Source organism: Delphinapterus leucas, chromosome 7 (assembly GCF_059928025.1).
Source record: "Delphinapterus leucas isolate spDelLeu-1000000601 "Yukka" chromosome 7, BTC_Dleu_Yukka2, whole genome shotgun sequence".
NCBI classification, from domain to species: domain Eukaryota; kingdom Metazoa; phylum Chordata; class Mammalia; order Artiodactyla; family Monodontidae; genus Delphinapterus; species Delphinapterus leucas.
This window is the reverse complement of record NC_143135.1, coordinates 73958664-73973245: the sequence shown is the minus strand read 5'-3', so window position 1 is coordinate 73973245 and position 14582 is coordinate 73958664.

The following is a 14582-nucleotide window of genomic DNA, read 5'->3' as shown; positions in this document are numbered from 1 at the left end:
CAACACCATCCACTCTCCCTTCATTTTCTTCTCTGTCCCAAAGGCATTTCCTTTTTAGCCATCCTACCACCACCATTGGAGTACAAAAGGCATATTTCAAAAACCTCTTCTACTTATGATGAGGACCTAATGAAAGCTTTGAAAGGTCATGGGGAGCAGTGTAAAACTAATGATATTTAGGCGTCTGAACTTAGTGAGGATGAAGGAGGTATGAATATATATCAATGTTACTTTCCTAAGACTTAAAAAGTTGCTTTTTTTCCTCTCATTAGAGCACTTCTATCCAAATGAAAAAACGGATTTGTTGTGGCAGAAGTGAGCTTATGCGACATTTCTTGTCACTCTGAATAGGCTTAACTAGAGCCACACTTCCCCTCTGACTTTGTACGAAATGCACCATGAGTGTCCCCTCAGAATGACTCAATAAACTATAGACTCATCTTCCCTGGGGCAAAGATACCTTCTAAGGAGCATGTCAATATAATTAAACCACTATAAACTTATAGTGTGACTTATAAAGGTTTTACTTTGGTAAGCATGAGGCAATAGGTATGTATTTATTGTGTGTAGTAGTATGTAAATATATATAAAAGTAATGGTATTTTTAGTAGTAAAATACTTAGGAGAGATAAATACAGTAAAATAAATTCTTAATGACCCAAATTCTTAATGATCCAAATAGTATTCTTTTGTGATCCGTGAGCTGAATTTGCCTATAGGAAAAGACTGTGACATAATATTGCAAAAATTCTCAGGTTTCACAATTCTAATTATTTTCTATTTTTCTTAAAAGCTAGAAGTAACAGTAACAATCTAGAGTCTTTATTTCAAAATGCTTGTTTATTTACTTATTTAAATGTTAATTATGTTATTCCCAGTTTCCTCTGTACTGAGGGTACTGTATAGTTCTAAATTAAATAATTTACCTTGATAGATATTGATTTAGACCATTAATATGTATTTTTATATACCATACAAAAATAACCTAGTAAATGAGACTATAGATCTAATTATTTTTAATATATGCCTTTATAGGTCATAGTATCATAAATTCAAATGTCTTTAGGACATAAAACTAAGAAGGAAGTATAATTAAGTGAATTAGTGTAATGAACTACTCAATTCAAATTCATTTTTAAATGTTTTGAGCAAATAAAACATATTTGATAGTAGATTTTGGTCCATAGGTCACCAGTTTATGACTCCTTTCCTGGCCTTAAAATTTCATTTTTTTAAGGAAATGATGTACATTTACATGTTTCCATTTATACATATCTTCAATAATCCTTAATTAATCATTGAATTATCATGTGATAATTCCTGGTATTTACTTCTAACATCACAAGTTAAATCCACTTCAATAACTTTTTAAAATTTTATAATTAGTTTTTTTAATTAATACATGTATACATTTAAAAAAAAATGAAATAGCACTACAATATTAGAATGAAAAAAATTAACCACAGCCATAATCCTCCATATCCTTTATTCTTGCTTCCTCTTTGAATTCTATTTTCTTCTGAAAATTACTAACATATTTCTAAATAATATGTGTATATTATGATTGATTTTCCATGTTTAGTTATTATGTATTGTTTTCTCATAAGGAAAGTGATAATAAACCTCAGCTTACCGTCCCATATAACTTTTTCCTAGTCTATGCCTGTAATATTAATTCTTCACATATTTTCTAAATAAATATTTAACATTTACATCATTATAATTAGAAAATATTTTTATAACTTGTATAATATTTTCCACTTTTATAGTTAATAATTGCATTTTTGTTTAGTTTTATGTGTGCCATGTCTTTACTGCTAGCACATTCAAGCAGTGAAATTAACATTTCACTCTCATTCTGTCTCTCTCTTTCTCTCTTTTTTTAAGACATGCTATCTGGGGATCTCAATTTCTCTGCTCCAATTCAACTAATTGTGTTTTATGTTTTCTTCACTGCTTTTGTCCTGGAATTCCTTTTATCAACATCTTTCTACTCTTTAGGAGCCCATGTTTTCTGGAGTTCCTGTAGTCTCCTGTATCTTATTTTAATCTTGTTTAACTCCCTGGATTTGAAAGTTATATTTTTCATTACTTTTCTGAATAAGTCAGCATGGGAGGTAGATTTTTTTTCTGGGAACATGCTGGTCTACTTTTTTTCTATTCTCACTTTTGATTGATATCAAGCCTTAAATTGATTGACAAAATTGGTATATAATTCAAGTTTAAAGTCATTTTCCTTCAGCATTGTTCTTGGAAATTTCATTGATTTATTTGAGTTTGTTTTTGATTGTTGCTTGTTTGTGATTTGTTGATTTCCTTGTCATTTGGTTTTTGTTTGTTATTTTGATAGATCATTGTTGTTTTTAAAATTTCTTTTTTTAAAGCATCTTATGTCTCAATTTAACACTTTTTCTTATTGATGTATTATTGATATTTTTTCTTCTACTGTCTCTATCATCATGTTACTTCTATTTCATTTTATTAAGTTTTTGTTCTTGGTTTTGCTTTTTAATTTTTTCACTGAAAGTTCTGTGAGCATGTCTGGGACTTATCAATTCATATAGCTCTCTATGTAATGAACTGGTAGAGACAACATTTCAACTTAGACTCTTTTATGCTTCTTTTTAAACCTAAAATAAATTCTCCCTTCTTTTACCTGGAGCCATAATCCTGGCTGCCAGTGTTCTTGCAGCTTATTGTGGAATACAGAGATGGTGAAAAGTGTCTAGTCAATATAAACATTCATTTAGCCTCCTGTTTTCAGAACAGTCACTCACTCCTGCTTCCCGCTGTATCTCGTATTGGAGAGTACAGAGAATCTCTGTTTAAATCTCACAAGAATCCAATGTTCTGCTTTTCTTGGGATAGAGAAGGAGTAATCACTCACTACAACTTTGGAAAAGGGAATCTCACTGTCTAGTTGCTTTTTAAAATAAGTTCTAAAGGGATCTTCTTGTATAATGCACTACTTCAAGTCCTGTTTTCTCAATTCCTTAAACTTTCTAAAGTTTTATGGTGCAAAATCAATTTTCAGAAGTTCTATGTCAGTTATCAGTACACCATTTGCTTTACATCATACACTTTTTTGTTGAAATATTTCATTTTATGTTGCTGGTGTTGCTTAATTCTTGTTCTAAAGGGTTGAAGAATTATAACATTAATCCTTAACCTACCACACAGTAGATTTGGCAAAAAGCAGTGGTAACTAATGACCACTTGTTAAGTTTTTGTTCCTAGAAGACTAGAATAGAAGTAGCTGTGTTTTTTAAACTAAGAAAATGCATTCCCCTGACTAAATTAAACAAAAAAAACAGTTACCAACTGTATCTTCTCATTCCCCAACCATAAGAAAAAATTATGAAAAGAAAGGAGAGAAAGTCACATCAAATAATGCAGTGACTAATGAGAAGAAAACAAGTATTTTTGAGAAAAAGTAGGAGTAAATATTGCAATGTACAAACATCAGTTTTGTACTGATGTTTTATGATAAACAATGAATTATCTCTAATTGAGAAGAAAGGTGAGAAGAACTGGTGTTTAAAATCATATTTTTGTCTTTTCTCACTTAGATGACTTCACTTTCTCATAAAGTATTTTAATTAAGAATGTAACCATTATAATCCTCTATGAGGTCTTCCTGGCCAATATGGCAACAAAAAGTAAAAGCAGGACCTGGTATGCCTCCTGCCAACTTTCCACTTTTATTTATAAATACACACAAAATTGGAAAAGTGCTACTAACCTCTCAGTACAAAAGAAACAAGCAATAAACCACAATCTCACAGTATAAGTTCATACAATTTAATGAATAATTAACAATTATTTTTTTCAGGCCTTTGGATAGGCCCTAGGGACACAGTGATAAATAAGGTAAAACACATCCCTGCCCTCATTGCTAGTCTCCCAAGGAAGAGAGCCCTTTGTATGTAAATGCATGTGTGATGAGAGTAACAAGAAGGTAAGTATATGATGTTATGGAAGAGCAAAGATAACTAACCTTTGGGAAAGCCAACTTGAGGAAACGGTGTTCAGATTGAGATTTTATACATGAAACATGTTAAACTCTCGACCATTTGAGTTGAAAAATTTTATTGTAAATTGAGTCTAGAATAATGAATAAAAATGAATAATTTTTATCTAGGTGAAATTTAACAAGGAGTGAGAAGAGAACTCTGAATACTGATGCAAGGTTGAAGACAGTAGTTTTTGCTGCCTCAATTATGGGGATATAGAAATATACTGAACATAAAATTAAACTTTCAGGTCCCTGGGATGATTTAACCAGCCATAGTCAGATTTATACCTCTGACCCTCGATCACCAATCAGGGAATAACTTTCCCATTTTTTTCCAGATTACAGCACCTAGGACTCTACTACTAGAAAGTAGTGTAGGAAAGAAAAATTATATCCTGTGATAGTTGGATGATGGATCCAAGAAAAGACAAAGAGGCTTATATACTAAAAGCTATGGTCTTTAATATGTAGTACAGTTGAAATGGTTTTCTAACAACAACAGCAAGAATACTAATAATAGTATAATAATAAAAAAAAACATTTGAAGAAATCTTGATAACCTTCCCAGAAAGGGTAGCTATGGCTTTCATGAAATAGAAACAGGAGCACATAAAAAGCTAAAAGGATGAAATGATAACAGAGATGCAGAAAGAACTGGAAGACAATATAAAAATATTGTCAAAAAATTCCAGAAATAAAAAGTTATCATAGAGCATAAGATTAGCTAAAGAGTGGGAAAATTTGATAAAATTTTAAGTGAAAAACATAAAACCTGAGAAAAAAATTTAATATGGATAAAAAAAACAGAAGAACTTAAAACAATGGTAATATTGTACATCATTAATTCATAACTGAAGCTGTTTTTTCTTAATGAAAAATATTTTTCAGTCTGCAAATCCAAAGAGTTCACCCAGTTTCAAACAACTTTTTGAATCTTAAGGTTAAGTCAGAGTTAAGGTTAACTTTAAGGTTAAGCAAAAGTTCTGACAAGCATTGAGACAGCAAAACAGGTCATGGAAAAAATCAGACTAAGCTCAGAATTCTTGAAACAATTACTACCAATATTATGAGTAATTTATTACATGCTTGCTACTCTGTTAAGTACTATAAGAATATTTATTCAAATATTAAGAAATAGTTGCACAGCTGTAAAGTTGATACCCCTGTTAACCTCATGTAGAAATTTAACATAAAGAGACATTAAGTGACTTAGTCATGTAAAACAAATATTTGGTCAATTTAAGATTAAAACCCAACATTCTATTTCAGAGCACGTACAGCTAACAATAATGCTTTACTCTAAGATGCAAGTGCCAACAGTAAAATGAGCTAAAAATTTCTGGTGCATGGTAAAGAGAAGGGAGAGATTATTGTGATTCAAATAATCTCTATCTAACTAAACTAGCATATAGGCAATAAAAAGACATGTAAATTATGAAAGGCTTAGAAAAAAAAATCTTCCTGGGAGGAGGAGGGGGATTGAAGATGCACTCTTGAATAAAAATAAAATTAAGAAATCAATATTGTGAAAGTTATGGCATAATAATATTGGAAAGGACATTGTAAAGATAGAAATTATTGCTGTAAATATGATTATATGAATGCTAGAGCAAAACCAAATTACTGAGAAATATAATTTGCATGATGAGTCATAATAATTATGTATAAGCTGCATCTCTAACTTAAAAAATTACATTGGCAAGCATTGTAAACTGGAAGGGCATATTAAGGGTTGTAAAATGCAGTACATTTTTCACTGTGGAAAAGGGATTTACTTATTTCTTTTTGTAATTATTTTTACCTAAATATGCATTTACCAATGCATCTGATGCAATTATAAATAACTGATCTTATAATGGAAAATTAGATTTCAATCTCTCAAACTTTGCAAAAGGAAAACATATTGTTTTCTAAATAGCAAATAATCAGAAATTAAGATAACATAAAGCAATATAACCAGAATAAATTGAGGTAACAAATATGAAAATAAATATAATTATGCAAATTTTTTGATCAATAGGTAAAGACTTTAAGACTAGGTTAATAATATCACAAAGTTGTGTTAGTTTGCAAGAAACAGACATTAATAAAATTGTTCAGAATGCCTTAAAAATTCTCAAAGAAATAGTAGGAAAATACAGAATAAAAAAGGAATACTGATATTAGCAAGAGGAAAATCCAAAGTAAAAAACATAATATTATTGACCATCTTATACAGAAAAAATATCAATTCAAAGGTTTCATGCACTCAGAGAATAGACATTAAGCTTAGTAAGAAACAAGCTAGGTCTGAAATTCTATTCTGGTAATAGGAAGGGAAAGATGGTTGTTGGCAAAGTTTAGACAAAAAATAAATAAAAGGAAGGTGTTTAGCAACATAGAAGAATGAACTCAAGTAAATAATTGCTGTAGTTCAACATAGTTTAGCACAGTTAATCTTGCATGCTTATTATACAGTGTATGTAAATCAAAAAATATATATAAACTGAAGAAAACCTATCATGTTGGTTTTATTCTTAGGTATAAGTAATTACTTTGTTCAGGAAAGTAAAGTAATGAGGAAAGCAAATGTTTAAATTATTTTTTTCAAATTTTGCTGATATGAAAGGGGAAGATGGCAAAGAAAATTAATTGGATAGAGAGGATGTAGAACATTTTTATGACTATGCTATCCTGTAAGTGTAAATATAAGAAGACTTGTTTTGATAAACATTATTTATTTTGTGATATGCCTGAGAATGTTGTGATAATTTTAATACATAGGCCATCTTTCAATGCCAAGTGTAGCACAGAGCATTAAATACACTTAGATTTAGTAATTCTGGATTTCACAATAATATGTCTTGCTTACCCAGGCTTCTCCTTGAATCCCTGGATCTTGATTCTTTGTTTTAAAGAGTATCTACCTGAGTATCAACTCATGAAAATACTGTCATGGTTTCTTTAACATAGACTTGATAACAATGAAAACCTTATTTGTCTTTAACAATGATTGTCAATGAGATTTTCACTTCTCCCTAATGCATTCTAGAAATATATGGGGTTATAAATATATGGGGTTGAGCTTTAAAATTTTATAGTTGTCCACACTGAACCTCCAGCAATTCCAAAATAACAGTTTAGGTTTTCTTAACCCATTACTTGTTACCATGGAGGTTTCAATTCAAAGTTTTCTGCTCCAGTAAGTTGTGATTCTCTGAATTTGCCTGTCAGTCTCCTTAATTTTGAGTGCAGAATTTCACCTTGTGACCTCATTTCTCTTTAGGATCTAAATTTGTTGATTTTGCAGTTTACTTAGTTTTTTACTTGTTAGGATGTAATGGTGACTTCCAAGCTTCTTACATGTAGGATTGGAAAAACTGTACTTTTATGGATATTTTTAATGAATGAAGTCACACACTTTTCAATAGTTAGAAATATTGAGTAACTAAAGATTAATTCTAATTTTCACAAAACCCAGTGAGATATATAATGCTAACTCCATTTTCAGATGAGAAAAATAAGTCTTAGTGATTGATTGACTTGATCCATATTAAAGGGGTAGTGAATGGAGGTCTTTAGATTCAAAACACTTTTACAAAGTTGGTCTCCTAGTAACACACCTTCAAACAACCCCAACCCTGCAACTCTTCTCTTAGTTCACTCTCTTTATATTCTTCTCTCTTCTCTCTAACAATCTTTTGTTGTTGACTCTTCCACTTGTTTATTTCAAAATATCAGATTTCAGTAACATGTTCCTAATGCTTTAGACTTGCCATCAGTTTCTAGCACAATATTTCAACAGATATATCTGTGGATAACCACCCTCTCTTGTTAATGATCAGCTGCTCTCTTAGGCTGAGCTGAGACTTGCAGGAAATCTGGGCTTAGTATAATGATAGAATAATCATAGTGTTCTTTTTATTTTACAATGTTCAAACTGCAGTGCTTATTTTTCTATGGCAATCTATCTTTTATGACTTTTATCAGCCGATTTTTTTAAAATTTCCTGCACTTCAGTTAAATCTTATTCTGCTGCAAAGGAACAAGTAATATGTTTTTTTATATCTGTTATTACCTAGTACATTTATAATATTACATCAAAGGAAAGATGATGTATTTGAGATGTCTTCTTGATGTTATCTGTTATTCTATTTCTTGTATTTATATGTTTGATCATTTGTTTGAGATACTAAACTCTATTTCAAGTTCAATTTTTCTTAATTCCAGGGTTATTTAGAATATTATATACCATTGCTTTTTGTCAGTCTAAATCAAACTAGAGAAGCAATTTATGGATCTTACCTTGGAAGAATCTAAATGCTCCACTGTAATAGCAAATTTTCCCAAGTGTACTTTCAGCGATATAAAAAGGTATTTCTAAGAAAATAGCATCTAAGTGCCTGTGGTTGATATCAAAAATTTTATAGGCTACTGATAACAACCCATGTGCAATAAATCTAATGAAAACTACTTTGTTTGCAAGCAAACATTCTAACTTATAACTGTAGATACATTCCAATTGCATATTAATCATTCATAGTGTAGTTGGTTGTGGGTGACCCAGACTGAAACTAAACTGTATGAATAAAAACTATTACATTTAATTGAAAATTCAAGGAATAAGTGCCAGTTTATCTGAATCCAAATAGGAGGACAAGGGTTTTAAGGAATTATTCTTAGTCAAGCAATCCAATTAATCCTCAGGGCAGGGGAGACACAGGAGCAAAATCTTAAGGTGGAAGTGAGTCTGTGTTCTTGGCATCCAGAAGGAGTCTCAGGAAGGACGAAGATTGACATGGTCACTGCTCTCATAAAATTCAGGATAATCAGATAAAATGTAATGAGCACTGTGAGTGTTATATAAGAGTATTATGATAGGGCTTTTCAAAATACTCCATGATGCCCAAGAAACAGAACACTTAACATAATCCATAGGGTTAGAGTAAACTTCCCAGGAAGAGTTGTTTTACTTTCTCTGTTTGGTTAGATTTGATTTTTATTTTGTGCCCTTCTCCCCTATCTCCTACTAGAATTATAGAAGAGATTGAGGCAAAATATTATATAGGATGTATGGAACAGTAGAAAGAAAGCATGCATGTTCTAGCAGAGACCAGGGAGAAAATATGAGAACAAAAGTAGGTATTTAAAATCTATATGTTGTTATATCTGACATCAGATTATCATAAGAGGCAAAGTGTGAGGCAGCAATTACCTCATAGTAGGCACTCACTAAAGATTTTCTATCCATCAAGATCTGATGTTGTGGGATGAGAAGAAGTAAATATATGTCAGGAGATAAACATGAGTTAGGCCATGGAAAACATGTGTATTACACAGAATAGATAGGATGCACTAAGATAAACATTTAAACTCCCAAATCTCAGTAAGTTAACATAATAAAGGTTTATTTCTCACAGACATTTTAGCTCCATATAAGTGAGGCATTCCTCTTCCTTCTTGTACCCATGCCATCTGGAACACAGGATTTAAAGGTAGCCACACAAAGAAAAAGAACAAGAGAACTGTAAGGTGTTTGAATAGTCAGGCTTAGAAGTGGCTTGTCCTACATTGCTTCTGTCCACATTTCAATACAATATTGCTTCATATGATCCAGATCTAATTGCAAAGGAGGTTTGGGAATGTAGTCTCACCTAGTGTTGTCTCTGTCAAAAATATTAAACAGTTTAAATGCTGCTGGTAATATCATTGATAAATTATGTGCATTTTTATGAGGCTAACAAAGTGAAGAATGAAAAATGCAGTCTAAACACAAGAGTTTTGTTTTCTGTGTGTTTTTCCAAATAAAGAGCCTAATTGCTCTATATAGGAGTATCAGAGTAATTTACTCAAAGCATTTATAAGTAACTTTGAGAATAATTAAAGTGGTATTAAGGTATTTACATGAGGATTAATGGAAAGCATAGAATAATCAAATTAGCAGAAGTACTAAACTGAAAATATTTCTGAGACTAATTATTTCTTAAAGCAATTTTCTAGAAAGCAATGGACATATACAATGGGTATAAAATGATATTTAAGAGACAGATCAGTGTCAATCAAAGTCAAACTAATATGCCTTCTCATCCTTCATCCTTACCTTTATACATTTTTTTCAAAAGACATTCTAAGGTTTTCTACAGAAAACAAATTGATTTTTAATCAAATTTAATATAGTTTAATGTAATCTATATCAAACATTAAACATGTTTATACAAATTAGTGTTTTCTCTTAATCTGAAAAAAATTTGACACCAAATAATGTATTTTAAGATATATTTTTATCTTTAAAAGGGAAAATTATACATGATAACACTAAGTTCTGTCAATAATGTGAATGATTTGGCACTCATATTCTTCTGGAAGAGTATAATTATATACACAGTTTTTGGAATAGAATGTGGCAACGTTATCATTCAATTATACCATAAATTCTGCCTATGAATCTATCCTATAGATTTAAAAACACTAGTATGTAAAGCAGTACATATTTGGTTTCACTGGCAATAAAAAACAATAATAATTGACTTTAAATAGCTACCTCAATAAATTTTACTGCACATATACTGTAGTATTCTTAGATTAAAAAAGAAGTTATGGGGAAACATATATATATAGTACAATAGTAGATGATTTTTTATAAATAAGTCAATGCAAATATATTTGTATATATGCATGATTAAAATTGTATGCTCATGATAAAAATTGTGGGGCTGTCATTGGATTAGACTTTTTTCTTTTTCTTTTTCTTTTTTTTTTTTTTTTTGTGGTACGCGGGCCTCTCACTGTTGTGGCCTCTCCCATTGCGGAGCACAGGCTCCGGACGCGCAGGCTCAGCGGCCATGGCTCACGGGCCCAGCCGCTCCGTGGCATGTGGGATCTTCCCGGACCGGGGCACGAACCCGTGTCCCCTGCATCGGCAGGCGGACTCTCAACCACTGCGCCACCAGGGAAGCCCTGGATTAGACTTTTAATAGCCATTGCCATGAAGGGGCTGGGGTTTGTGTGGGAGAAAGATGAAATGTAGGAAAAAAATTCATCACTGTAACAAATGGTATTTTATCCAGTGAAAATGCAATACAAAATCCTATCAAACATATTGCTTGAAATACAAAATATAGTTAAGAACTATGTCTGAAATTTTATATGAAAAAATGAGCATTTAGTTCTTTAGCTGACTGGGAGGTAAGAAGTATATGTCTTGAAATTCTATAACTTTAATAGGTTTTCAGCAATCAGTATTAGTTTCTTTAAAAAATAAATCAAATATTCATAAGAACTTTTACATTATGATGTGTAGTTAAAACTTTCCATGTTGGTTACTTTTTGTACATACTCAGATTGAGAACATTGTCCTTTACATAGAGTCTACAATTTGCCTGAAATACAACAGTCTCATGGATTATACCCAGCACTGCTATTAAACGCTAGATCAGAAACCACAGTAGAGATGAGGAGGTAAGAATTTGGCTTTTTATGAGCCTTTCAAAATTCTGACCCCCTCTACCCCCACATCAAACCTGTCAGAATTGTTGCCTCCTTTGTGGCCCTTTTTATATTCTGTCAGTAAATCTGTCAAAATCCAGTTTTTCTTATTCCTATGAATTTGCTCAAGACATTTTCCCAAGCAACTAGCTCTGAGTTATGTTAGACCAAAAACCACAGATATTTGAACTCTGAGTAAAATACAGCATTTTAAAGTAATTCAGTAACTTTATTTCAAGGAGAGCCTATCACACTGAAACATACACAGTGCAAAATCTAAAGTAGTTAGACTCTCACAATCTATCCCTCCCTTTAGAAGCACTTTCCCCTTCTAAATTCTTTTATGTCAGCAGCATAGTCCCTGAAATATGAAACTTGAAGTGGGTAATGACCTTGTATGTCCCTCCTCAAAGGGAGCTTGCTTCTTTGTAAATCTTGGTAGTAAAAAAATCTAGAATGCCTGTCCCCTATAATTCACATTGCAAAAGGATTGTCTGTGCCTACAGGTGCCTGTGAGTTTCAGCCTGCATCAGATAGTGTATTTTCAAAGGCCAGCTGCCTTCTACCAAGGCTTTGAGAAGGCTTTGAAGGAAGGCTCTCAGAAACAGCCTGAGTGTAATTGTCAGAAATCTCTGTTAGTTACCAACTGAAATAAACAATCTGATTTCTCATTTTTAAGCTGCTAGTTTTTAGAAAACAACTAGTTGTATAACCTATCAAAATACCTGTTAAAAAACAGAATAACAAAATGAAATGTACTTCAATACTTCTAAAAATTGTGATATTTCATTTCCAGGGTATACATCTCCTATTCAACAAACAAGTTTTGAGCTCATACATGTTATTATACAGTGGGCAGGAAACAGCCCAGACTTTGAACAGGTTAGACTCTAGGAAAGGAAAGAATACATTGTTGATGAGTACTCATGCTTTATAATATTAAGGTTTATCTGTACTGATGCTTCCCCCATATTTAAGAGTTTTCTATTTGAATTCAGGCAAATAATGCAGTCTACCTTGTGCCGGGGTTTCCATGCACACATAGGTGCACTCACATGCACAAATATACATTGAGTTTTACAAATAGATGATTTTTCAAAAAAATAGAAGAAGAAGAAAAGAAAAATAGGCCTTTAAAATCTAATTTTAGATACTGAGAATTAACAATTTTTCACTGAGCTAATCATTTTATTTATTACTACCAAATATCAGCCCCAATATCTGTAAACCAACTGAAGAATAAAAAAGTGATTCTGTTCTTTCAAAGTTCACTTATACAAAGTGATCCACATTTCCCAGGGACAGAAGAACTTGACACAAAGTGAAATATAGCAATTGCATGCCAAGTTCATGGTTAAAGGGAAAAAAAGGTTGACTTAAAGAGGGAAATGGTAAGAAAAAAAAAAAGAGAGAAACAGGCTAAGTTAATCCTGTCCTTAGGTTTTATTTATTTTCCAGAAAAAATTTCATATGAGCCTTTTTATCATTAAGGAATTGAGATTGAAATGTGTCCACTTTAGGTAATCATGTCTTGAATTCTAATTTATCTCCATGGGGTCAACTTAAATGTGGCAAATTGAACCGAGTGCAAAGGATTAATGCAAGTGAAACAGCAGTCATTTTTTTAATGTACTGCACACAATTTGGACCAATTTTACTGCAGCCCTATGAGAAGAATTTGATCTATGAAGTAACTGAAAAGATTAATCCACTTAGAAATAACGAGCAAGAGGTTAGTGACTTTCCATCCCACACTTAAAATCTTGTTTAAACTAGTTTGAAATCTAGATTTAAAGAGAAAAGTACAAAAGTCAGTTCATATTTTAAAATGAAAATCTGCTGGTCTATCCCCACAGTTCACCTACCCCATAACTACACACATTTCCTTTGGTACTTCTTTTGTATGATTAACTATCCATTTTTTTTTTTAATATTGAACTTTGCTGTTACAGAATGCAACTTATCTGATGATATCTCTCTTCTTCGATACTACATTAAACTGTCAGTTCTGAGCTATCTGATCTTTTTGTCTGGTTTCTATCCATCGTTTTGCACATTATGTATCAGCGTGTACCACAGCATATTGACAGGCAAGACGTTTGAGAATAACCATAACTTAGAAAATGGTAACTATCATTTCTATTTCTCGTTTAAAAAGTTCCAGAGCCAAGGTTTCACTGTGCAAAACAAAAATAGGTACCCAAACAAATTTGTATTCTGTTCTTAAGGGGTATTTCACATTTATTAAAAAGAGAAATGAATTTATCATAGAGAATCTTGGTTAATCTTAAGGCAACTCATGAGTATCCCCTGAAATAAAGTAGCATAAAATAGCCCTCCTGAAACACATCATCCTTACAGTGAGGAATTATATTCAATTTTCCCATTTGAAATATATTTGAGCTCCCTTCTCCTACTGTTCAGGAAATGAGGTGTCTCTTTTTTTCTCCCCCTCTGCCTCCAATGGCATGGGAAGGAAATTCTGAGATACTGGGCTACAAAGTAAGAGATGAAAGTGAGGGCACAAGAATTACTGTGAGTAGAGGCAGGACATTATTTTCATACAGATCTCCTGACACTCCTTTCCTTTGTAACATCCTTTTAATAATTAATTAATTTGATGTAAAAAAGGTGTTCAACAATACTAATGCACAACTTCACTGGACCAGGAGGTAGATCGGATTCTAGAATACAATGAAGGATAAATTACTCTTCAGACTAATAGAAGTTTTGCCTATTGGGAAAATAACACTACATAGCAAGTGTATTGGCAGACAAATGAGCACAGAATAGGGTACTGAGGCAAACTACTGGGATAGTTGAGATTTCTTCATAAGAGTTGAGTTAGATCATAAAATATGTGTCTTTCAAATGGAAATTGGAGGAAAAGTATTCTAGAATCCATAGAAATCCTTTTCATGAGTAACATGAATTTTTTAGGGAGAAGGTTTCTATCACAAGAATTGGGGCCAGCATTACTCTAACAACTGTACATTGATGAGAATTATTTTGAATTCTCACATTGGATGTGTGGAATTAGGAAGAAGTGGAGGCAAGTGCCTTCAATAGGTAATGTAACAATGACTGGGGCTTAAGATGAGTT